This window comes from Anomalospiza imberbis, chromosome 6, assembly GCF_031753505.1.
Source record: "Anomalospiza imberbis isolate Cuckoo-Finch-1a 21T00152 chromosome 6, ASM3175350v1, whole genome shotgun sequence".
In the NCBI taxonomy this organism is placed as follows: Eukaryota; Metazoa; Chordata; class Aves; order Passeriformes; family Viduidae; genus Anomalospiza; species Anomalospiza imberbis.
In genome coordinates, this window is record NC_089686.1 from 52,098,302 (window position 1) to 52,125,084 (window position 26,783).

The 26,783-nt window shown below is 40.2% G+C and overlaps 1 protein-coding gene across 5 annotated transcripts in view; it reads left to right on the plus strand.

The window, feature by feature from the left end:
* The window catches only part of NAV2 (neuron navigator 2), a 405,891-nt gene that overhangs the window by 182,615 nt on the left and 196,493 nt on the right, over nt 1-26,783 (plus strand). The gene's annotated exons all lie outside the window — the stretch shown is intronic.

Here is a 26,783-nt window from a genome sequence, read left to right on the forward strand (position 1 = left end):
CTAGATAACAATATGTATGTCATTCAGTGCAGCTAAATTAAACGGATTATGTCAGAAATGAACACTTTAGTGGAATTGCCTGTATAATGCTATATGTGCCTGACATCATAGATACAGCACATCATCAATACACACATTTTAGGTTTCCCTTTAATCTGTGTCAGCCTTCTAATGTATTTTTATATGTGCTGCTTGCTGCATAGGGAGGAGAGATGCCCACTGCTCAGCTGGTTTAATTTCTGTGGGCAGGGTGAGGTTGTCAGTGTGGCTGGGGCTGCCCTGCACTGCCGTGCCCCGGTGAGCTCCGCAGCAGCATGGGCACAGCATGTGTATAACTGTGCTACAGAGAGAGCAGAGTAGATGGGCTGCTGCAGCAACCACAATTGGTTGCTGTGCTCCAGAAATGGCTGTACAGCCCTGGGATGTATTTTGACAACAGCAGTATACGATATTGCTGCTTCTGCCAATATCTGAGCCCAGTGGAAGGTGATACCATTATGCTGAGAGAGGGAAATGATGGCAGACTCATCTGGTTTTTTCCTTCTTGGACAAATAATGGATAATCCCTACCACCTAGATTCTGAAATCTGTGGCCTGGTAACCCTGTTCCCTTCAGAGAAGTGTGCCTACTGATTGGGCATGTTTGACTGCGTGCCCTGATTTCAGGATATGCTGCACTTTCCTTGCTGGTAGACAGGGTGACGTACTGGGCTGCACAGGCCAGACAGATAGGACTGGAGCAGTTCCTGAGGGACTGAGAGCAGGAAAATGAGACAGCCAAACATGGATCCAGGGTAGTGGCAGCAGATAGACCAACCTGTCTGCCCTTACAAGATAATCAAGTGCGCTCTCTCACTTGTGCCTGAGTCTGTCCTTGTGATTATAAAACATCAGCAAAATCTCATTATCTGCTGCCCTTTCTCTCACAGATGCCATGGTTTCTGCATGGAAATCTACATTGCTGAAAAAGCTGTTGTTATTCAGAAATACTTTCTCATCTTGTAACAGATTATGCTTACAGAGATCTGCCAGTGGGAGCTGTTTGCAGCGCTAAGGGCAACACTATGGTGGTTTTAACCCTTACAAGGATGTGGAACAAACCCCATTTTTTTGTACCCTGATGATGAAAGTGTCTTGATGCTAACTTGTTATATTTGAACAGGGAAAGATTTTGGCTAAGGAAATGTCAGATAATTTTACATTTTTAATTTCTTCAGCAGCAGGAGAAATCTTAAGCTTTGCATTCTCAGTAACCTTCTATGTCTGGCAGTCTGAGCAGATGACCAGCACCTTTTAGGATGTGAACCAGTGAGGCTTTTTTCACTATCTATTATCTTGAATAAACACAGTCATTTTTTTGTTATTCAGCTGTTTTGTTGATCCAGCTTTGATCCTTCTGCCCACAAAAGCATGCAGGGTCTTGCTATTCAAGGTGGTCATTTGGAATGGCAGTTTATAACTAGAGGGAGATTTTTCCAGATGTGTTGTGTCAAAGGCACCGTTTGTTCCTTTTCCTACTGTTCCTCCCTGCCAAGGGAGGAGGAACATGATGGATAGACAGCTGCCAGCTGATAGGTCAGCAGCTGAAGCACTTTTATCTTGGAAGACCTTCAGCTGCATTCAGGTACAAAAGTGCTTTCTGATAATAACTCTGGTAAGGTTTAGACTTGAACACTGCAGCTCTGAATAGCTTGAGAATCTGAGGATGATCACTTTGCTTCTCTGAGTGATTTATCTGAAGCACCAATGTGACCCTCACCATTTTACTGGGCAGGCACCTGGCATCACCTGTGGGGGATGGAAGTGGTATTCTTACAGTAGAATTTATAGTTTAGATCCACAGGCTGGACCATTGCCCAGTGTTTTGGCTCCATAGATCTTCTTGTGGGCAGAATTTTCAGCCCACAAGAAAGGACATCCTCCTTTGTGGGTGGAGGGAGAATGAGAGAGAGATTGTGTCACTTGGACCAATTTTCTTGGTTCTGGGAGTATTTCAGGGAGTTGTTCTTAATCCCATTGAAATGGGTCCTTTTTGCACTACATAATACAAAATGTAGTGGCTTATAGGACTGATTATTCTGGAGAAGAGGCTTTGTCTAGAGCATACTCCAGAAGCCACCATGTGAGGATATCAGGCCATGTTCTCATGCTGGGTTAGCATCTTTCAAGCCACTTACACACCACTACAAAGCTTCATGAGCTTTTTGGTACCAGGTGGTACCTTTCTAGAACCTGATTGTTCAGAGAACATGAGTATTGCAGGTGGTATTCATCAAAGCACCAATTAAAAAAAAAAACCTGCTGAAATTCAAGATGTCCCACTCACAAATGTGGTATCAGTGAAAACTTATAAAAGTTTTGCTAATTTTGTTCCTCTTGATATGGTTTTACGTGTGTTAGCTGGATTTTATATAACTGGAAGTTTTGTGCCTTAAGGCCTTATAAGGGCAGTGTGTTTTTAAAAAGCTGTGCAATTTATAAAAAGCATACTTCTGAGTATTTCAGAGTCACTTTCCAAAGAAAGGTCTGAGAGTTTAGCATCAAGCCCATTGTAAATGCTAGTCAGAAATCTTAGGTGGATGAATTATGGCAGTATCATTCCTATTTTACTGTTACTGATATACATACTCTATTTTTCCATATTAAATCCCCTGTGTTGTGCACAGCAGTATCTCACTGTTGCACTGCTGCTTATTTTGTCAAACTTGAAAACACCACCAATAAATTGTACTACCCATTTAGAGAGAATTGTTTTGGAAATATTTAACTTTGTTACCAGAGAAACTTGTGTCGAGTAGATAGCAAGATTCTCATCTCTCATCTACAAAATGGTATTTCTCAGTGATTCTGAGAAAGTTGGATGCATTTGACTACTAAATTTGCATTAATTATTTAAGAAAGAAATCATTGCCAGTTAGAAATCCGTGGTTGTAGTGTAATTGTTCATGCAGATGCAAGAAGGAAGATGCCATTTCAGGCACTCTGCTGCCATGTCATTGTGAATGTCACTGAAGGAGATCACAGATTTAATTACTGTGTTTCTTGCTGCTATGTTGTATTCTCCAACTTCTTGATTTTCTTTCTCCAGAGAAGCTTAAATTTAATGTCTGTTTATACCTTCAGTAATTGAAGCAGCACTAAATGCACCAGGACCTTGCTAAATGGTTGGTCCCACCCTTCCACTAAAACACTTGCAAATTAAGAGACATCTGTTTAACCTGGGTTTAAAGTATGTGTGTTCAGCAATTACCTGTAATTGTGCTTAGTTTGACTAGGAGGGGAAGGGTTAGGAATTGATATTTCTTTGCAATATTCATTTGCTGAAAGCCAGACAGCTGCCCTCTCCTGGTGGACATGGCAAGCAGGTGCTCACAGGTGTGATGTTCTCCCTCACTTTTCTCTTTCCCTACACTAGGCAAAGCCTAGAATTTCTACAACTCTTGCAACTCCTTGTGCTGTCTACAGAACCCTTTTCAGTTTCCCTAGTCCCTTTTTTAAAAAAATAATTAAGTTTAAAATTGGTTAGATATTGTCTGAAATCAAGCTACCTCGCTCAGCTAGATTTTTCTTCATATTGCTTTCCCAATTTGTGAAGGTCTTGTTGAGATGGGCAGCCTGGATCTGGGGTAGTCTAGTTCTGGGGTGTTCTAGATGTCCCTATTTTCTAGTCTTACACTAGATTTTTTACCTAGTGATTCTTTCCTAAATTTGTCAAGATCATTTACACCTGGGGTGTGCTCCAAAAGCATTTGCCACACCTGTTGAGGTTAAAAACATCTCTGTTTTTTTCCTCATTGCCCATTCTGTAGTCCAAGTAATGACAAGGGTATGGAAGCTCCATTACAATTCCCTGATACAAATGGAGTGGACAGCTCTTCCCAGGTTGGTGGCACATTGCTGGCATGTTCCAGAGAGTTCAGTCAGCTGTGCACTGCTCTCAAACTGATTAACTTAACAGGTTCCTCCAGTATTTTTCCACACTTCAAATTTAGGCTCACATCAGATGTTTGATGAGCCACACGTGACCCATGATCTGTGGGCTCTGGGTTTCTCTTCTCTTCCTCACTCCCCTTGTGCCCATGCCATTAGCAATACCAATGAAGCCATATAGTTCACATGTTAGTAATTATTTTTCTATATTTTAATTAACTTTACCAGGAGCTGTTTAAATCTCCATATCACTGTCTTGCCAATGTGAAGCTTCATAGAGAGAAAGATTAATGGAGCATATTGCAGAGAAATTATGCCTTCCCAGCTCACGTGCATTAGCCATTTTTGTGTGTGATACTGGGTTTCACAGTTCTCATACTGAACCAGCCTGCTGAAGGGATAGGGATCAAGCAAATCTTTATCTGGACCCAATTTAAAGTCAGATGAACATCAACTGGGTTCGGTGCCATTGCATGAGCTGCCTCAGTGGTGTGAAATTTGGTCTCACTACAACTACTGAGCTAATTATAAATGAAATTGTGAGAAATGTGGTCAATAATACTGATAACTTTCACATAAAAGATTGCTTTTTGCAGTTGGAAGAAACCAAATGGAGTCACGTTTAGGATATCAACAAAGGATAGATTTTACTGAAGTTGGGAGAAGCTAAGAAAAACTATAGATTCAGGCTGTCAAAATACATAAGCACAAAATAAATTTGAAATTGGTGCTAATTGGCTTGTTAATATGATTATAGTTATATACCTAAGTACATGCTTACAAAAAGGCCTGTGCTGGATCTTTATGATGGATTTTTTACACACTGTAAGCAATTTGAGGCTACTGAGCAGCCAAATTCTTCTTCTATTTATGATTGCCGTGGGTTTGATGTATTTCTAGATACATACTGAAAAATATTTAATTGTTGGGGGGCTGGGGGAGGTTGCTCTAGATTGAATGTTCTCACATAGAAAACAAGAAAACAATTCCAAAGTTGTTTTATTGTGATTATTAACATGGATTTTTCAGTGATTTGTCTTTTCACATAAAGAGCTACCTTTTCTAAAGTCTTGCATTTGAACAACAGGCATAACGTTGCACTATAAATTCAGGAGGTTCTTTAATAATTGGGTTTTCATTTAGAATATATAAAGGGTTAGTTTGCATAAAGTAACTTTGTTCAAAGTTCCATTTGGTTTTTTATCATATTGGAAAATGTTTTTTTCCCTTCTTACTTGTGACAGTCTATCTATTTATCTGTCTGGCTTGAAAATTTGAATATGCTTAACCTAAAGTACCTTAGAGGTAGGGATATTGTTCTTATTTTTTGTACAACATTTGTTAAGTGGATGGCTGAGGCACAAACAAATGTAGCCAAGGTCAGAAAGTCTGCAGCTCTATAGAAAATTACTAGCTAGTCCCTTGATACTAGATTATCTTTCTCCTTTGCTGCTACTTGTTGACAGCTCAAAATGCTTATGCATATGATGTCCATGTGTTCTCCTTCTGTCCTTGAAACTGTTGCTTTACTCCATTAAGTTGAATTTCTTAAGTGAACACTCTCACTTTTTTATCCCTGCTTTAGCAAGTGATTTTTATCACCTTCTGCTGTGAGACTTGATGTGCAGTGACACCAAGGAGAAAGAGGTACAAGCATATTAGTAGAGGAGAGCAACAGATACTGCTTTTGAAATGTGCTGGCATTGAACCTGAGCTTTAGTTCTCAAAAAGAAAAAAAAATCTGATTATAAAGAAGTCTAATAAGCAAATAATGAACCTTTCCCAAGTTTCAAGTATCTAGGAAGTTAAAAAAAAAAAAAAAACAACCAAAAAAACCCACAAAAAAACCCTAAAAAATCAACACCACTTGTGCTCTTTTTGCCTGTCCACAGGGTATCAGAAAAGAATGCCTTTATTTACTGAGATAGTGTGGATTAAGTTCTGGGTTTTGGAAATTAAGGATTGGTATTGACTGGTTTTAATTTGATTTTAAGAGTCCTTTGAGAAACATTGTCTGCTCTTTAATTTCACTTTCCAGATGGTCTCACCACTAGATTTAAATCTCTGAACAATTTGTAGAGTATTTTAATGCTTCTAGCCTACAAGTTCCCTGTTCTTACCAAAGTGGAAGAAATTAGGGAGGTGCTTAAATCAATAATTATTTTGCTTGAACTTTCCAAGTTTGCAATAGGATAAATATTGTAAGTGCTGTTTAAGAAGATACATTTGTGAATTAAGCAATAGTTGGGCCTTTAATGAAAGGATGTGTGTTCTGCTCTTGACCTTTTTTCCCATTTATTTTTTTGCTTCTTGAAGCTTTGGAGCTAAATCTTCTACTTTTTATTTTGGTATAAATCAAGAGATGCTATTAAAATTTTAACCCATTAATCTATTTTTTTCCTTGCAGCAAACTGTAGAATCTCATTCTCCTGAGAAATTCACCTGGCTAAAAATATCCTGCTTTAATATTATTTTTAGAAACATATATATTTGAAGTATATAAATGGTTAGATATTATGTGTATTATTAGACATGAACTGTTGGTACATTTTGTAACAGGAAGCTGCTGGTTTTCCATTCACCAAGAACTGGAATTCAAACACTTGGCACTTAGTCGTACGCCTCTAATTTTATCTGTACATTGTTTTTTCTGAAATAGTTTGTGGAAACAGTCTCAGTTTCTTCAGTTTTCCAAAGGCATGGAAATAACTGCTAAAACTTAAAACAAATAAGCCACCTATTAAAATAAATGAGAAAATAGGTCACTTCTTATTTTAAAACAGGCTGAGATCTGAAGTTTTATTCTGATTCTACCTTTTTTTTTTTTTTTTGCCTGTTGAAAGTATTTTAGGTGTATTATCCTTGGATTATTTTTCATTTTAATTTTGGGTTATTTCAGAATTTGAAGCAATGTGTGGGAAAACAATGCCTGAAAGGGAAAAGTGTCCAACTTCTGTATTTGAAAATGCACTTTTACCAGAACTTTTTCCCCTGTGCATGTTGAGTTTTGGACTGTCATATCATCATATTTTGACAATGTCTTGTTTACTTGCATTTTTTAGCTTGTGTTCATCCCTTGCCTTGGATGTTTCCTTAAGTCCTTTTCCTTGATTGGATTTTTTTTGTATTTACAGCTGTGGCTACAAGTTGCTGTATCCTCTCTTTCACAGTGGGAAGGAGTCTCCCTAAGTGTCTTTATTTTACCTGTCCTGTCACTAATCTTGGTCCATTTCTTCTGTCTTGTCCTTTGTGTAATTACAGCCATGGTATAATCCAAAAGTGCCTTGGCTTTACTGTGAAGACTGTGAAGCCTTCTTGGAGAAACCTGGAGATGTTTATCTCACCTGCTGAAGAAAGCGAGCTAGTCATGCATATCCAGGCTTTCTGATGAAGTATTTATAAATAAATAGAAACCCTAAACCAGCCCTTGACAGGCTGACTTGCTCTCTGGCTGCAGCAGTAGCTCTTCTCAGTGCTGGGGTCTTGTTGGCTTGGTTACACTTTCTCCAGACAAAAGGATTGACCCAACTTCCCTGATCATTTGCATGTTCTCCCTCATCTCCCAAATAACATTGTAGGGACTGACAAGGCCTTTTAGCCAAAGGAACTAGATTTCTCAGAGTTGTTTCGGAAAAACATCTCCTGGAACAGCTGTCTGAGGACACCCATGCTTTGCTCTTGGGAGAAGTGGGAAAGGTGTGTGACAGGCTGGAATTGTAATTTTATGGTTTCTTGTCTCATGAAGGGACGTTCTCAGTTGTGAAGACTGTTGTAGTAATACCTTTTTGTTTCACACAATGAGGGGATCTTCCCTGATAGGATTGCTTATCTTCTGGAAATGCTGACCAAAAATTATTATATTGTTTTTTTCTGCCATCTATTAGTTCTATATACTTACCTATTGGTAGAACAAAATGAATACCCTGGTGGGATTTCATATTGCTGATCTAGCTTGTGTGATATTTTATGGTGAATATGGGTGCTAAGACTTTGTTATACTTGCATATCTTGAAACAAATATTTAGAAGCAGATTCCGTTTTTTTTTAGCTATCTCCACTTAAGTCGTGTCCACTACTGGAAACTACAGGTAATTTCTGTACTGGCATTTTGATCCACAGTGATCAATGTGCAACTTTGATTGCAGCTGGTGGTGACAATAATTAATGGATCTGTCCGGTAAGACAAATTTGATTCAGTTTTAAATTATTTTCCATTTGCCACAGATGTATGGATATTTAAGTCTTCAAAACTAATCGAAAAATGTCACATGTTATATCAAGATCAAATGTGCATTGACCATTTGATGCAATAGCTTAGAAATTGAGCTTTTTTTGCTCAATAACCAGAGGTCAGTCTGCTTCTCAGAACAGCCACATATATTCCAGACTTGTCTGAGGCTTAACTGGGATGGAATATTTTGGGAAGGAGTATTTTTGGCATCACTGCATCTTACTCCTCTGGGATGGGCTCTGGAGCACACAGGGGTCTGGTCCTCCACGGTAATGTGGCGGATGGGCACTGCCAAAGAAAGCTGGCAAAAAGGGGCCAGGTCCTCTAATGTGGAGCTGGAAAGGGGAGGCAGCAGCATCCTGTTCATCCCTATGGAGCATCTCTAGGGGAATTGTACTGAATTTGCTTTATTTCACTGAATCAAACATCTTTCTGCTTTTCAAGAGGAAGAGCAGTGGTTGCCTAGGATCCTGTTTCCAAGCAGTCAGATAGCAACTTCCCACACTGCAGCAATGGGATTTTCCTTTCCTGCCTGTAAGATGCCTTTTGGTCTTCCCCTAGTAGGGTTTGGACCATGTGGACTGATGGGTGGTGCAGTTAAAAATAAGATGCTTTATTTTTAACACAAAAATGAATTCTACCTTCTCCTTGTTGAACAGGTAAACAAGGAACCTGACATAATAGTTTAAAAAAGTCTGTGGAGCTCCTAGACTTCTTACTAGCAAATCTTTCGCCGTTTCAGCTTTGTGCTGAAACTTAATCTCTTGGCCACAACAGTGTGAACTAAGGAAGATTTAGCCCTCTTTATTGCCTCCTGAGTGCTCTCGGATTCAGCAGAAGAGGGTTTTGTGTTGGATAAACATGGATTTTCATCTCTTCCCTTCGCAGTCTGAGAAATGTCCACTGGTGTTGGACATGATGGAGGGAACTGATGCCACCCTTGGCTGCTGTGTCAGCATTTCTGAGCCAATGACCTGTCAGATCCACTCAGTGTTGATTGTGCAGCATTAGGCAAAGAGAAATAAAATTTCAGTGTTCCACTGGCAAATAGTTGAATTTTAAATAATCTTTCAGCAGTTCTTAGTAGAGTATATAAATGAATTTTCAACAAATAAAAGCCCTAGGATTTCTGTGCACATGGGCACATTTAGGTCATGCAGACAATACCTGTGGTGGAAGGAGGTTCTTGCAAACCATCTTGTGAATAGCTGCAGCATCACTCAGAGCCACTGCTTGCCCTGCCTCCTCCTCTCCTTCCTGACAGCAGCTGAAATGGCAGGGCTTGCTTTGGCCAGCACTTTGCATCATTTACAGCAATGCTGCTAAATGCTGGGCTGAAATGGATGGGAGCTCAGCTAATTTGCATGATTTAAAATGCCAGCTCGGTTTAATGTAAAGCAGCTGGTATATACTTAACTCCTTCAGGAGAAAATACCAGCAGACCGCATTATCCAGGGCTATGCTACATGCAATTATTTAATTCTTTATCTATCCCTTCTCACTGCCTCCTAGAACCTTTGTGAAGATCATTTGTGCATGGCTGGCAAAGGGCTCTGCTTGTTGCTGATATTTCTGTGTCTCTCAGAGTTTACAAAACAATTGGTCCCACCGTGTGACAAATACTTGTTGCAACTCCTGAGCATCCACTTACACACTGACCTTAGCAGGCAGGACTCTAAATTAAGATGTGTCATCTTGAAGGGTGGTGAGATTAGTTGGAAGAGGGACAGGTGTAGAGGCCTGGATTCTGTGGATTACTGCATACTCCATTTCTTAGGGTTAAATTTCAAGGTTGAAAATGGCTAATTCCACGATTATGGAATTAGGATACTATTAGAACAGCTATGCTGTTCCTCTGGGTGCTGTGCCGGCAGCCAGAGTCGCCTTGTGAGGGAAGAAGGACTTGGAGTATCAAAGAATTCCTTTGCTCGCCTGAAATAATTAGCATAACCTCAGTGAGAGGATGGAGGGAGCATAATCTTTTAATACCAACCTTTCTCAAAATTGACCTTGTCACAGGCAGATTCAGCCTCTCACAGAGAGACAGATGTGTGGTAGAGTCACTTTTACTGCATCAGAAATGCTGGCACAGTATCTCATCCTCTGCCAAAATTCTCTTTGCCTTTCCCTGGGGAATCAGCCTCTTAAGCCAAAGACTCTGAACATGCCTTTGGATGAGCTGTGGGATATTGATGGATTTCACAGAATCAGGGCTTCCTCAAGGCACTTAAAATGGAGCATTCTCTTCCTCTGGAAATTCTTTATTCTGTCAATCTCAAGCTGAGTTTTCTCTTGAAACAACAATTTCAAATAGTCACTTTTGAAGACCCTGATCAGTTTCAAGTGCAAGCCATTAAGCTGGAGATAAAATGTGTGTCAGGTTCTTTTGACACAGCTAAGTCCTTAAGGGCTGCATTTCAAATTTAAGCGTTTCTATTACCCTGTATAAACCTTTGTGGTAGACAGTACTATGTAGTTACTTGGTTGGTATCAGTGCTGTGTTTGGTGGATGGGACAGGAATGTCATGAGGTGCAGGAGAAAGGACAAGTCTTCCCTAATGAAAACTGATTATTGTATTTTTTGTTGTGAAAAGGAAACCTCTAGGAAGATGACCTCCCATAGTCTTCTTCCATGAATGCAGGAAAGATAAATTGTCTTTGGTGATGAAATATTTCATTCTTTCATCTTCTGTTGTACCTATGCATGCCTGTGTTATAGATGGATAATGAGATGATTGGCTCTCACAATTAAGGGATGACTATTGTGTGAATATTAAGAAAAGCTTTAGTGATGTATAGTTATGTTATTATAGTTTAGATGTCCTCTGTTCTCTCCATAGTTCCCTTTTCCCTTCCTCTGTATTGTTGCCATCAGACAGCCTGAGTTGTCTAAGATAGGTAGAAAGAAGGCATGCATATGTGCCTCTTACATCAGGCAGTTGAGAAAGAAAAAGGTTGTTGCTAGTGGGGCGTGGACATGACAACACCTGGCCTCCAATCAAGTTACAAGAAAGCAATCTCCACTGATAAACGGCAAAGAAGAGCTGACTGACAGACTTTAGGAGGGGCTAGGGTTGGCTGATGCAACCCCCAGGGGTATAAAAGACTGAGCATCCATCTTGAAGATGAACCTGCCATGTGGTACCCATGAGGGCAGTTCCCAGCACTAGAAATTTTTCCTTTTGTTGTATTTTTGTCAAGGTTTAATAAACCTTTTAAATTTTCAAAGTGAGCAGTTGTTTCTCACACCTGCATGCTGAGGAAGACTATAGCCCTGCATTATATAGGCAAATTGTTTATCTTGTAGAGTATGTATACTCTACAAGTATACATATGAATGTTTTTGATGTGTAATATGCAAATAAATTCAGCCATCTGAGAAAAAGCCTTTACTCTTGCAGGCCAAAAATACAGTTAAGCAACATGTATCTATCTTTTAAATAGACAGAATGCATTTTGTGAGACAGTTTAGAGGTAGAGGTAGAGCAGTGTGGTTTAATAACTGGTTGTCAGGCACCAGGTAAAAACTTGGAACAAAAGAAGCTATTTGTGTTTATCAAGTCTGACTCCAGGTTTCTGGATCAGGAACAAATTAGCCAGCTTTTCATTTATGCTGTGTGAGAGAGCTATCCGTGAGTTTGTAAATCCTCACCAGCCATGTCACTTGAGTGTCTCAAGTATTGTTTGTTTTCTTTTTATAGTTAAGGGATAAATTTAGTTATTTTAATGCTTTTCCATTGGTTAATACAAACTTTTCAGGGATCCAAGCTTGACCCCTAATCCTTACTATTTTTCTTTCCTTGCTATTTTCCACCACAGATATTTTTATTTTGCTGTTTTTAGGACTTTTCCAACTGGTTGGAAGGTTAGGAAAGCCAGTTCCAGCAGACTGGACATGCTGTGAAAAAGCTTGAAGAAATGATAAAACTAGTTTCTATTGCACCCTCATTTTGAGCCTGCCTTTCTGCCAGGAGGGGTTTCAGTCTTAAAGGGCAGGGAGGATGCAGGGTGAGTCTGTGAGCCACAGGCTATCAGCATCATTGTCACCTCCTTACTGCCTGCTGCAGTTTCTCACCAGCAGCTCCCTTACCTCACAGGTGTTCTGCAGAGATAAATCCATTATAATTCCAAGCAGCTCAGGTAGAGCAACCTTCATGCATGTGTGATCTCTTATTTTCTTATTGATCTTTCTTCTTAAGGTAATACTTGAATCAAAGCAAGAGATGCTCAATTTGAAGTCCTTTTCAGTAATGATTTATGGATTTTGATAAAACTTGTGAAAATAGAAATCACATTGTTAGAAGGTTCTCAGCTGTAAACAGATATCATTACTTTTGGCTGTGTCTTCTGAAAACAGCAGTTCATCCTTTATTGCTGAAAATAATTTGAAGAGAAGATGAGAATCGAAGAGCTGCTAGCACTATTTCAAATTATAATGAGGAGTTTGTGGGCTGTGGGTTTCCATCTGCACTCCACTTCTATGCCATCTGCCCACCAGGGAAAAATCATCAGCTGAGAAAATAAGAGGATGTCCTGCACTTAGGCAGCCACAGAACCACCAGTTAAACATGAAACCTTGTTAGATTTGTAATGGAACCTAAGCCTGTCATAGTACTGCTCTGAAAAGGAAGAGTGTAAAAAAAGGCCGTTGAGATTTTGTAGGTGAAAAAAGGAGATTTTAAGCCTCATGAAATGCATGATTGACCATGTTAGTAGAAGTGAGGAATCTTCAGAGTGTTGATTTGTAGTATGTAAAACAGCTGAGAACTATCTGTGAAAGTTGAGATTATGCTAATTTATGCAGTCCACATTGCTACTGCTGTTTAAAAATAGCTTATTTTCCAGAGTTCTAGAGCTACTGCAGATTGGCTTTGCATTTAGCTCTGCAAATTTGAACACAGAACAAAGCCTGACTTATGTGGTCTTTTTATCACAGAATCACAGAATAGTTAAGATTGGAAGAAACCTCTGAAGATCATCTAGTCCAACTCCCCTGCCAAGGCAGAGTCACCTAAGCAGATTACACCTGAATTTTGTCCAGGTGGATTTTGAATACTTGACCTCCCTGGTCAGCCTGTTCCACAGAATAACAGAATATGCTGAGTTGGAAGGGACCCAAAGGATCAAGTCCAACTCCCCACCCTGCACAGGACGCCCCAAGAATCACACGAGGTACCCGAGAATGTTTTCCAAATGCTTCTTGAGCTGTACCAGGCTTGGTGCTCTGACCACTTCTCTGGGGAGCCTGTTCCAGTGCCCAGCCACCCTATGGATAAAGAGCCTTTTCTCACATCTGACTTAAACCTCCCCTGACACAACTTCTGGCCATTCCCTCAGGTCCTGTCACCTGTGACAGAGAAGAGATCAGTGCCTGCCCCTCCTCTTCCCATCAGAGGGAAGCTGTAGATTGTGATGAGGTCTCCCCTCAGTCTCCTTTTCTCCAGGCCGAACAGACCCAGTGCCCTCAGCCGCTCCTCATATGGCTTCCCCTCAAGGCCTTTCACGATCCTCATGGCCTCCTCTGGACACTCTCTAACAGCTTCATGTCTTTTTTACATTGTGGTGCCCAAAACTGCCCCAGCACTCGAGGTGAGGCTGCTCCAGCTCAGAGCAGAGCAGGACAATCCCTCTCTTGCCCGGCTGGCGATGCTGTGACTGATTTACCCCAGGACAGGGCTGGCCCTCCTGGCTGCAGGACACTGCTGACCCATATTCAGCTTGCCATTGACCAGGATCCCCGGGTCCCTTTCTGTGACATGGCTTTCTAGTGTATCATTCCCCAGTGTCTCTGTACATCCAGGGCTGCCCCATCTCAAGTGCAGAATCTGGTGCTTTGCCTTGTTGAGCTCCATGTGGTTGGTGATTTCCCAGGCCTCTCATCTGTCCAGATCTCTCTGCAGGGCCTCCCTGCAGGCTCCTTCCAGTTTTGTATCATTGCAAACTGCTTAGAATTCCTTTGAGTCCTGCATCCAAGTCATTAGTGAAGATGTTGAAGAGCACAGGGCCTAAGATGGGGCCCTGCAGAGCCCCATTAGTGAAAGTCTGATGCCACCCCATTCATTGTCACCCTTTGCACCCAACCTGTGAGCCGGTTGCTCACCCATCAAATGATGCATTTGTCCAGAAGGTCACTCTGAGAGGCACTATTAAAAGCTTTACTGAAATCCCCAAAGATTACATCAGCTGGCTTCCCTTGATCAACCAGGTGGGTTATCTTGTCATAAAAGGAAGTGAGGTTTGATGAGCAGGACTCTCGCTCAGGAAGCTCTTGCCATGCTCTCTGCAGTGGTGCAGTGCTTGCTGCTGTTCCCCTCTTTGTGGGGCTCCGGCTGGTTCCACCACATTGCATTGCTTCCACTCAAGAGGCTGAAAGGGAAATGCTGCCCCTCTGGCTCAGGAATGGCACAGAAGTATCAGTGGATGCTGTGAACAGCTGCAGTGTTAGGCTGAGGCTGAATGCCCAAAATAATTATATCAAATTAAAGTGTGTTTTGGGCTTTTGGTATCTGATTTTGTTTTGCAGAGCTTGACACCTGTTGCTCAGATGTGTGGTGCCTTGGAGTACCTCGGAGGGGTATTTGGCTCATCTCTTGCCACTCTATGTGAAATTGTTTTGGGTGCTTGTGGGATGTAAGGAATGAAAAGGTGGGGAGGAGGAACCTCCTCCATGTACTAGTTAAGAGTAAAATCAATTTTCAGGTTGTCATTTGAACTACGTTTCCAATGAGTGTGGGTGAAAATGAGAAATAAGAAATGTATTGCAGCTGGAGGCAGTGGCTAATTTCATATTCAGATTTAGTGGTTTAAATTCTGAAGGAGCTAGAATGAATTTTGCAGTTCAAGTCATAATTTACTTTATGAATAGAATTACAGACAATACTGGAACTGAAATGAAAGATAAAAGCAATTTGGGACAAAAAATCCTAGTGTGTAACTTGAGCAGGTGTTTCTCTGATAAGAAGATGCTGTGGGTTTTGATTACGAGAAGATAAATCCATCCTAAGCATGGAAGGAAGTCAGTTCAGTTTTGGAAGTCTACAGTGATAGGTGGAAGCCAAGAAAATGTAATTCTCCTTCCTCATTTTTTTCTACCACCTTTTGTCACATTTCCTTTCCCAGTCCAAGGATGAGACTTTTGATTTAAAAGATCTTTTAACAGAAAATCGTAGTAGAGAACAGTGGTTACAATGCAAATTATTCTAGGTTCACCTTTAGGGTCATGTGAAATAGTTTTTTAATTAGGTCAGTGGATGAATCCTTGAAGACCAGAAGTATGGCTGTTAGGGAGGGAATGCTTATCTCTGGAGCTGGAGCTGGTGGTCAGAGGTAATTGAGCACTTAAAACTGGAAGTCTGAAAAGGAGGTGTAGATCAGTGACTCATTTTTGCTTACCTTATTGTAGTTCCAGAAAGGATACTGGTGAGGTCAGATAAGAGATGTAATATTATATATGAATTTACCTAAGATTATGTTTTTCCTACAGCTCCATTAAAAAAAAAAAACAAAACAAAACAACATAGTTCTGTTTACTAGACTGTTGAGAAGTTAATAAATTGTAGTTGTGGGATACTGGATGAAGCCAGATTGCTCTTTGATTTACAGCATCATCATTCAGTGTGATTGACGTCTGCAACTTGTGTTTACAATGGCAATTGATTTCCAGGCATGAAGCCACGTCTGCCTCTTGCTTGAGCTTAAGATGACTGGTAAAGCAACACCATACAGTCCTAACTTATTTATATAAAGAACTTGCTGAAATCTGAGAAATATAAACCACTTTTTGGATCTAACTTTCTGTTCAAATCCAGGCCTGGTGTACTTCTATGATTTCCAGGTTATCAAAAATTGTTTTTCTTTCTCCTGCTTTTCCATATATCATGTTATCATGTGGTTTGGGGCATATATGCAGTGTTTGGATAGGGAATGAGTGGAGTCTTGCATACTGTTCCCTCTTTGAGCCAAAATACATTGGAGGAGTGTAAATTTGCAGAAATCAAGTGACTGTGATGGATATCTGCATGAGGCAGCTATGCTTTAGCAAAAGAACAACAGGATTTGCCGGATTGGAAGTGTCAGTCATGGGTTCCTGGGAGCTGTTTAGATCGGACGCAGTCTTTGGACTAGCTCATGAAGCAAGAGTAGGTATAGGGAAACTTTTTATTATAGATGCTTAGTCTGACGCTGAGTTTGAGTTATAAAAAGCTTGGGGTAGGGCTGAGTGAAAGGGAAAAGGGGAATAAAGCAGTTGGTGCCGCAGCTGTGCTGTGGGATGGGTTAGCTGGGCTGCTATTGCCACCTGGTGGTGCTGGACAGAACCAAAGCACACCTAATTTTCCTTTGCTTTCCCGGATGAGTTGCATGGGAATAAGTATCCATTGGGTATGGCTTAGATTTTTTATGGATATGCTTTTATTATAGATAATTTTTTAAATGTCAGAAAAAAAAAAACCGCAGTATTTTATGACTGTCATTTATTTTGGGCATAGATGATGTTGTACAAAATACATGATTGAGCCTTTCTTTGGGCATCGTCATATTCTGTATTGCCAGACACCAGTACTTGTGTGGCTGGAAACTCGTGCAATAAGTATGACTGATGAATCCAGAATCTGCCTTTTCTGGTACAAAAGTGGAACAGGAGATAAGGTGGTGTCCTCCCAGCCTCGGAATGTCTCCATCAGGGACACGCTGTGACCTGGTGGCATCTGGGTGCAGAGCTAATGAACACCTCTGAATTGCTGCAGCAGGATCCAGTCACTTCATTACCAGGGCAAATCTGATTACCATAAATGATTAGTGTCTTATCTTGCTGAAATTAGTGGATCATTATCAAATGATGACTTTTTGCACATAATGTGACTTAATTGTGCTTTCATTACAAAGTATTTTATTGCAATCCTCTTAGAAGGGGAATACAGATTAAGTTGTAGTTACCAAGAAAAAATGGAGATCACTGTTCAGCCCCTCCTGTTCAGTGACAAAGCCACATTCTGTAACTTAATCTGTAGATTCTCTGTCTCTAGAAAGCATATGCATCTGCTGGAGCATTTCAGAGCTTTATAATGTTTTCCAGAGGAGAAAACATTAGAGGCATAGGTTATTTGCTATGAATCTTGCAGGCAGCACTTTAGAGCTAAGATCAGCTTTGTCATGTATGGAAATTTGATCTGACCTGTGGTAGGGGTCTGACCTAAAAGTCTCTTCCCCTCTGTTGTAGCTGCCATGAACTGTGCCACAAAACACTCTAATTTGGGGGGGAGGATGTAAATCCATTAAAGTCATAAGCATTTGCTTGGAATTATGGCTGAAAAATCTCCATTGTGTTGTCAGGTCTGGAAGTTTTCCCTGGAAGTGTTCAAGGCCAGGTTGGATGGGGCTTTAAGAAAGCTGGCCTAGTGGAAGTTGTCACTGCCCATGGCAGAGGTATTGGAACTCGCTGGTCTTTAAGGTCCCATCCAACCCAAACCGTGATCCTTCATAATGAAAGAAAAATAATTTTAATGGAGGAAAAATATTTCTGAAGCAGCTACACTGTCCTTATAGCTATCATCTTTGGATTTCCCGTTAATATGGTAGTATGAACCAGGATTTAACACTTATTTAACATTTAACAATTTAACAGGACCTGAAATACGACTAAATGGTGCCCTTGTGTGCAAAGTCCCTTCCCCCATGAATATCAAGTGCGAATTTCACTTGGCTTTTTCAAGCTACATTCACACTTTATTTTTGGCTGCAGGAGAACCATTCTGACTGCAAAGTGTAGTTGTTTTGTGACTTGCTGTTTTGTATTGTTATTAAGGCTTATTAGATTTCTAGGCTTATTAGCAGTAATCATAATTTTGCCTAGAAGCAGTTAAACCAGCAGGAAGCAGAACAACTTTTGTCAGTCACTTGTTAACAATTTCAGTTATTAATATTCCCTGAAATGGAAGCCACACGTTATTTCTCATGTGTGATGGCTTGTTTTTTTCTTTCTTTCTGGTTCATATGTGCTTAATGCTCACAGTATTTGGAAAATAATTAGATGACAGTGGCACAAATGCAGCTTACAGTGATCCCTGGTTGTAATGTGCAGTGAAAAGGGATGAAAGGAAATATATTGAATTTGAAGTATTTTTTGTTTTGGTTTGGGGTTTTTTTTTTTTTTTTTTTTTTTTTTTTTTTTTTTTTTTGCAAAGACTTTGTAATTGAACATTTCTAGTCTTTTCTGTGATTCTGTCAGCACATCAGAAGGTGTGTAACGATCATTGTTCTTCCCAGTCCTCTTAAGGAAAACCTTCTTAGTCTCCTTTATCCCATCCCAGGTTCTGCTCCCCCTGGAAGCAGCCGGTAAGAGGTGGTGACACGAAGGTTCTTGCTGGAGCTGGTTCAGGATGGGTTTTAGGTGTGTTTTACTGCCCAGGTGAGTGTGGGGCTTCTCAGGTGGAGTGCAGGCATCCCTGGCACAAGTAAGAGTCACGCTGGTGCTGTTGTGCTGTGCTCAGAGGATACTGCAAGGTGAGGGGTTTAGCTGAGCTGGCTCTTAGTGACAGGTAAAAGTGGACTGAAATGAACTTATTTAAGGACTCTTTTGTTGGGCTTGCCCTTTAGATTTAAACCCACTTAACACAAGGGAACAATATTTGACTGAATGTTTAGGATGGAGACAAAGCCTGTCATCCCCAGCTCAGGCAGTCTAACCTGCCCTCTTCAATTCAGCCAAAGAGTTCCCCCACTTTTTATTGTCCAGGAATGCTCTGTGTCTGTGACAGAAAGACAATGCATTCCCAAACCATATGAACAGGAAACACAATTTTTGGAAGGCATCCTCAGGCAGATGTCTCTTTTTACCTCGCTCTCTTCCCTCCTCTTCTCCTTCCCATTCTTGGGACTTGGATGAACCAAACCTCGAAGTTTCCAAGGCACAGATCAGTGCAATGCTGCTTCTTTTGGGCCAGGTGCTTGGAGAGTAAACCAAGCAGCATTAATAATATTTATCTGCAGAGGAAAACTAATAATAGCTTGTTCTCAGGTTTATTTATTTTTTCCTACTCACCCTAGTGAAGTGCTGTAACAGTAGCAGCAGAGTCTTCTTTTTTTTTTTTTTCTTGGTCTGTGATTTGAACTCTGTGTAACCAGACTAGAGGTTGGAAACTAATCTTGTTTTCAGAAGCTCCTTGCCTCTGAAAATAACATTGTGCTCACAACTACCACATTTTAGGACATTCAGAGCATAGTTTGATACTATTTTAAAGTCTCTAAATAGCTTCAAAGCAGTATTAGAATCTCTTCTTTGGGGTATGGCCTGACACCAGTGAAAGAATGCTTAATAAAAATGAGAAATATTTAATTTCATGTAATCAGACAGGTCTGATTCTTTTATACCTTGCAGCTTATGTAATTGCTAGTTACATGAGTTGAATATTAAAATGAAATACTAAATTACATGGTCAAACTAAAAGGCAAAGAAGAGTTAGATCCCATAAATCTTAATTGGATTTTTTTTTCTTTAGTCATCATATTAAGGTACATTGAGAACAGGCTAGCAATAACTTTTAGTACTGAGATATAAGCTAGACACACAAGTTGATAGGAAATGGTGCAAGTAGGGAGGAAAATTGCCTGGTATTCTAATAGAACTTTATAACTGAAAACCTGTTAACAGTTTAAGTGAATCCCAGTCAAAATGCTGATAGTATGCTCTTAGGCAGACATCTCAAACTGAGGCTGATAACTGAGTTATCTTAGTAAATGCTAATTATTTAGTTCAAGTCAGACTGGGCTATAGAACATAGTCTAGATTGGGCCAATCTGGGGAGCAGATTAAAGTAACACACACTTCTTTGCCCCATCATGAAAACATACTCCAATTCTTAGAGTGATTTGAGTGATAATAAAACTCTTTTTGACATTTATGAGGTGAGGATGTGCTCTGTTCATTAGTGCAATATAAGGTGAACTGAGCAAAATGCTTCTGGTTGTTTACAGTGGGGCATGCTGTAGCTTCTTTTTATTTATTCATATTTTCTATTTGTCTCATATTTTGAGATACAGAAGAATAACAGTGCCAATAAGCCATGGGAGTAATCCTTGATGATGATAATATGTGAGAAAATAATATTAAAGTAAAAACCTATATTCATAGCTTTATGCTATTTTACTAATCCATCAAAAACACCAACTAAGTTTTGTTAGCACTATTTTTATGTTTGTTTTCAAGCAAGTGATAATGCCTTTAAAATACCAGAAGCATTAATTGGATATCAACTCCAGAGACTAGAAAAGCTTTTCTTATATAAAACTTGTTTTCAGAACCCCTATCTTAGGCAGCTCATCATTTGTTTACACTTTAGTGGAAGCTCTCTCTTTTAAAGTAGCAGGAATATGTTGAGATTTGGCTGTTTGTATCCAGCACTGTGAATTAGAATTTGCATTTATGTTTGATACAGACTAGAGCAGTCTTTCATGATAAATATCAGCATCTTCATTTTTTTTTTTGTTATTATTATTTCTGTTTCTGTCCTCAGTTTCAGAGTACAGGGGAAAGTAGATAAAAAGTAGCTAAGTAATATCTTTAGTTGACTTTTAGACTGCTGCAAACTCTTGAGCTTGAATGGATCTCGATTTTTTCCCCCCTAACTGACAAGGCTGATGATGTGGTAGGATGAAAACCGAAAGAAAAGTTGAAAGCAAGCAGAAAGGATAATCTTTGAAATAAAAACTAAGAAAAAAAGGAGGCAAATTTAGGAAAAATTGTTTTCCAGTCAATGGACTTAATAGATGATATATATTAATTTTTTTATGATCTTGAAGAGTAGGAAGAAACATGAAGTAAGTTACTTCTTGTCACTTGTGCTATTATCAAACAGTAATAGAGCAAGAAAAGTTCCAGCTGCCCACAAGTGCAGTGAGCCAAGGGGAGGCTGGCAGAGGAGGTGAGGGAAGAGCAGCTGGAAGGGAGGTACAAAGGAGCAGAAGTAGCCCAGACAATTGGAGACCTTTTGCTCTAAAAGGCTGATCTTTTAAGATGTTGGAATACTATGGAAGGGTGCACCACAATGTGCTCCACTACACTTTGAAACTCTCAGTTATTGAACAACTTGTGTGCACATTTCTACCCTGCTTTTATTTTCAGAGTTCAAGAGATTATCAATGGAGACATGCATTATACTCTGTCATTAAGGCTCTAAGTATTTAATTCCTTGTATCTTTGTTTTGTAATTTCAAATTAGTGCTGCTCTGGCTGCAGCCTGTCATTCCCCCATGACATGCACAATGAGTATTATTCTGCAAAAAATTGAAGAATTGGTGCATTCAACTCAGCAGACTCTGAGGATGCAGTTGAAGAATTACTTTTTGCTGTGTATGATCATATAAATTAATTGAGTTTTTCACAAGTGTCCCCTGTATTAAAAACAACAACAAAAAGCCCCAAAAGACAACAAAGTGTTTCTCAGTTTCTCACTATAGTTTAATTTCTTAGCTCAAGTAGAAGGTTCACTGAGGGTATAGAACTCTTATGGGAACTAAAAATCAATTTTGGTTGGGCTGCTGAATCAAATGTGAATTTATTGAGCAGAGAGAGGAGAGTCTTGTTGGGCATCCTATGTCGGTACTTGGGCATCCCTAGCTGGGATTTTCCTCTGTTTCCACGTGCTCATTAATTTATAATGTGTGGGCTTTCAAAACCAGCTGTTGCTGTGCAACAGCTGGCAATGTGCCTTGCTCTAGTTACAAGCCTGCTAAGAGCTTTTCTTCATCATGTCACTTGCTGTTTTGGGGAAGAGATGAGATCTACCCCAGCTCTGCTGTCCCCAGTGGTGCTGGTCTTTGACCAGCTCTTCCAGAGTAAGAAGCATTTATCATGAAAATACTAGACTGCATTTCATAACCTATGTTTATATCTCCAGATTGCTGCCTTCAGGGAGCTGATTATGGCTGATGACTGAAGGGGGAATGGTGCATCCCTGAAGTCACCTGTGCCTTAGGGGCTGGAGAGGGGGGCACACAGAAGGTGGTTCTGTGGGGCTGGCAGCAGCTCCCTCCTGTCTCTGGGTTCAGCAGGAACAGCAAGGGGAGCTGTGCAGGACTGCCCATGGTGAAATCAGCCTCTGACTCAGAGCCATGCCATGAGCAAAGCATGGAAGCTTTCAAAGCTGGTGCTTTAATAAACAACCAGAAACTAATGGCATGGCCCTTATTAATCCGTTAGCATTGTTCCATGCCATTTTTAACAAACTCAGAACAATCTGGGCATTGTATTTACTTGTTTAGAAATGAAGATGCAGGTTCAGAAGCCAGTACTGGAAACCTAAGTGTGAGGAGAACAGCAGCATCCAGAACCTTCTGTGGACACTGGAAATACATCTTTGAAATCAAATTAGTGTGGAAGACCTGATTATGGCACTTCCACCAATAATAGGTTAATAACTTGCAGCTTTTACAGGCAAAATGCTTGATGGATTCAACTCTAAATAGAGCCATAGGATGGCTTGGGTTGGAAGGGACCTTAAAGATCAGATTCTTCCAACCCCCTCTGCCCTGGGCAGGGACACATTTCACAAGACCAGATTGCTCAGAGCCCCACCCAACCTGGCCTTGGACACTTTCAGGGATGGGGCAGCCACAGCTTCTTTGGGCAACCTCTGCTAGGGTCTCACCACCCTCACAGTAAGGAATTTCTTCCATTTTAAACCTATTCGCAGTTTGAAGTCATTCCCCTGTGTCATGTAAAAAGTCTCTTTCCATCTGTCTTTTAGCATCACTTCAGGTACTGGAAGGCCACTCTTAATAAATGCACCCCTAATAAAGTCATTATATATTTCAGTACTTCTGTATTTGTATGCATACAAATTTCATAATATAAATTTCAGCTCAAATCTGCCACATAGACTCTTTAGGTCACAGAATTTTGTGCTCTTGAATTAGCAACCTCTTCATTTAAAAGTGAAGTATAAAGAGTTTGGCAAAAGGATCTGGTGGATACCAGTTGTTATCAAGTGTTTCAGGGGGCTGATAAAGGCTATAAGTAACAGCTATTTTTTAATTAAATCTTGGTATGTGTTCTTTTGTGGGACAGGTTTCAGAAGCTATGGTGTGTGATCCTTTGTTAGCACTGAGCAGCTTTGCCTACAGACTAATTGAATCACTTTTTTTGTACTATTCTGCATCTGCTTAAGTAGAATTGCTTAGTTAATTTTAAATTCTTGCTGTTCAGGGTAGTTGGCAAAGACTCAGCAGAAACAGAGCAAATAACATTTTCCTGTCTGTATTTTAGTCTGCCTATTAAAATAATATGACTCAAGAATTAGTCTCAAATGTAGTAAGTCAATCTGTTGTTGTTTGATATCAAAATTATTTATCATACTATTATTTTATTATATCATACTATTATTTTTTACATGTTGGGAAACTGGGAAAGGCAGGTCATAGAGCTGAAAGTGTGGGCTGGGATTATGCTCCAATCCAAAGACAACACTGCCCTACGACTTTTGGAGGAGGACCCATAGGTTTATTGGCAAAAATAATCCCTAGATTACTGCCCTTTTCAGACCTTTGGACTATGGGACCAGAGTGGTTGGAAGTGACGATTTGAGCACTTGTATCCCTCAGACCAAAGCGAGAATTTACTGCTCGTCATCATCTGAGGGGCCTTGTTAATATTGTCAGCATTGCTTAACCAGTCCATATTCAGTGTATTGGTATTTTTGTTACTTTATTTAGCAGCTTTTTTCCCCAAAACATTGTGCTCTGAATAAAGAATTTAATATATTTTTAAAAATCCCTCTGTCCTGGTTTAGAGCAAATTTGGGAGAAAACCTCCAAAAGGAGGGCCCCCCCAAGGAAGCCAACCCACATGGCCCCTCCCCGCAACCGGTTCGGGAAAAATGTCCTTGGAGAGAAGTGGAAAAAACCTGTTGATTTAACAGGCAAAGCACTCCCCAGCACAAAAAATGAACAATACCAGATGATAAAGCTCATTTGCTGCTCTGAAGAGATGACAAATTCAGAAAGTCTCTCCTGTGGCTGGTCGCTCTGTTATCAGTCCCTCCAGCACTGGGAAAGGCTGCTGCCCAGAGAAGGTCACAAAGTGAAAGCTCTCGCTGCTCCCCGGGTCCCGGTCCAGAGCAGGTTCCAACAGTTCCAAGAAAAGAGAAAGAAAAAAAGCCAGTCCAGGTGAAACTTCTTTGCCTCAGCTAGCTAAACTAACTAAAAAGCAAAGGAGGGCCCTTTTCTGCTCCATCCGTGCCCAGACAACACAGTCCAGTGCAGAATGTGGAGGAGTGTTGCTTTTAGAGGAGTGAGTGCAGTCTCTGGTGACAAACTCTGTGCTTCGTCTTCTCCCTGCCTTCATTCCCAGAACCAGTCTTGAAGGCACAGAATATAATATCCAGGATAAACAGAATAGACATTTGGGCATACAAGCATCATAAAATCACCCTAGGACACCCAGGTGTTTCTTGGTGCACTGATGAGTTGCTGAATACCAGCAGACTGGAATTTGGGATGGAGCACAGGAATGTTTCCATTACTTGTATATTCCTTGGAATCCTTGAAGGCTCCTGTATGTTACATTGGGTTGCTGGCAGGAGTCAGGTGATAGTAAAGATTCGAGGTCGGCAGGAACAGATCTGTGGCTGACTGATACACTTTAATGGGGAACTTAGAAATAACCTTTGATGATAAATAAGACAGCAATAAATGTGGTAATTCACTCTGACTTCCTCCATAAAACAGTCCATATGACTTCTGCTGACTTGCGTTCATTTTTTTTTTAATTAGTTCATGTTATGATCTCATATTTGCCCTTACTCTTCTCTGACAAATGAAAAGGAGCTGTTTGGATCTTATGATCCGCATTTTTCAGTCCTTAAGTCATTCTTGCCGCTCCTCTCTGAAGCCTCTCCAAGGGTTCAACCTGTTGATCTGTTTTACACAACCAGCATTAAACCCAGCAGGTGATAAAGCCTGTTCCTGTTTGATAACCCCCTGTTCTTATGTGTAAGTATTGCATCACCCCTACACCAGAGCACAAACCCGGCATCCTGATGGCACATCACAGCTGTGATGCTCTCTCCAGGTGCACTGAACTCGTGGAGAGTCATTTGCTGTGTGACATTCTTAGGTTTACCTCTTTACAAGATTGCATTTGCTGTGTTAACACCTTTTCATGGCTCTAGTCAGTATAGATGAGATTCTTTTGCTTTGATCTTCCTCTTTTTTTTACCACGTACTTCTTCCATTACTGATGTGCCAACAACAAATTTCGTAGCCCCTTCTAGAGCTTGCTCAGAAAAATAGGGTTGAAAATGATTCCTGTGAAACACAGTCACGCTGCTTATTTTCGTAAAGATAATCTCTCACATAGAATATTTTTAAACCAGTTAACTCCTTTTCAGTCCACCAGATGTTTGCTGGGTTGATTTGTTATTATTCTGGTTTTCACCATGCCAGGTGAAAATGAGGCAAGAGCCTCCTCACAGGATCACATCTGTGGTATCACTTTTGTAAGCTCCAGTGAACTCAGCAGAAAATACCAGTTTAACAAGATATGTTTTCCAGAGAAAGGATGCTCATTTGCCAGTAATAATACTGTCTGCTTCGGCTGTTGATTAATTGAGTTTTTGTCTCTTTTTGTACTCTTGTCTGGGACTGGTGGGAGGTTGTGACTATCAAGGCCATCTCATTCTCTTTGATCTGGTACCCAGCTGTCTCTATGTCCTCCAGAACCTCCCAACAACTGCTGAAAATCAAGAGTAACCATGTGGGCAGCTCCTTCTTTGGGTCTTCTAATGGTGCTACTCAGTGCAAGGCATCTCTTCTGCTGGTTTAGAAAATGTTGAATTCAGAGGCTCCTGCTCAACACCATTTTGAGAGCTTTCTTTGGAATGAAAATGGTTGAGCATCTGTTATGATTCCATGAGCTATAGGCTGCTGTTCTTTCCTACGTCATGCTTAGCAAAATACTGTTACTGACAGCTTCAAGATTTCTAGGATGCTTTCAAGATTATAATTTGTAGATATTTCCATTCTGTAATGCATGAAAGGAAGACATATGTTATATAGTAAAAAACAAAACCCTAGCTTTCAGTGAACAGAAGATTGTAGTCTTTTTGACGAAAATGCTTTGAAATGCAGTAATAAAACTCTCTAATATGCTTTCTTTTCCAGATTTAAAAAAAAAAAAAAAAAACCCCAGCAAAATGTTGATGTTTTTAAAAAGCAAAAGTAATGGGTAAGTACAGGAGTGTGGCTTTGTTTAATGACTGCAGAGCAAGTTGTTAGCACACATATTTTTCATAGGCAAACAATTAATTATTACTGAACGGATTTCCCCAAGCTTTCTTTATAGTAAACGTTGCAGGGACAATGTCTGTGTGCACCGAGTTCATTCATAATGTCTCCAACACCTGTTTCCTCCTGTTTTGCCAGCAGTTTTATTTGGAAAGCATTGGAAACTGGAATGATGTCTCATTAGAGCATGAGGTTTGCTGGGGACACATATTTCTGTGTCATTGAAGGCTTGCTGGTGAATAACAAGTGTATTGTTCAGCACTTTAATAGGGAAGTTTAGATGCCCATTAGGGCTGTAAATTATGTCCTTTCCTAAAGGTTCAACTTAATATTGACCCCATGTCAT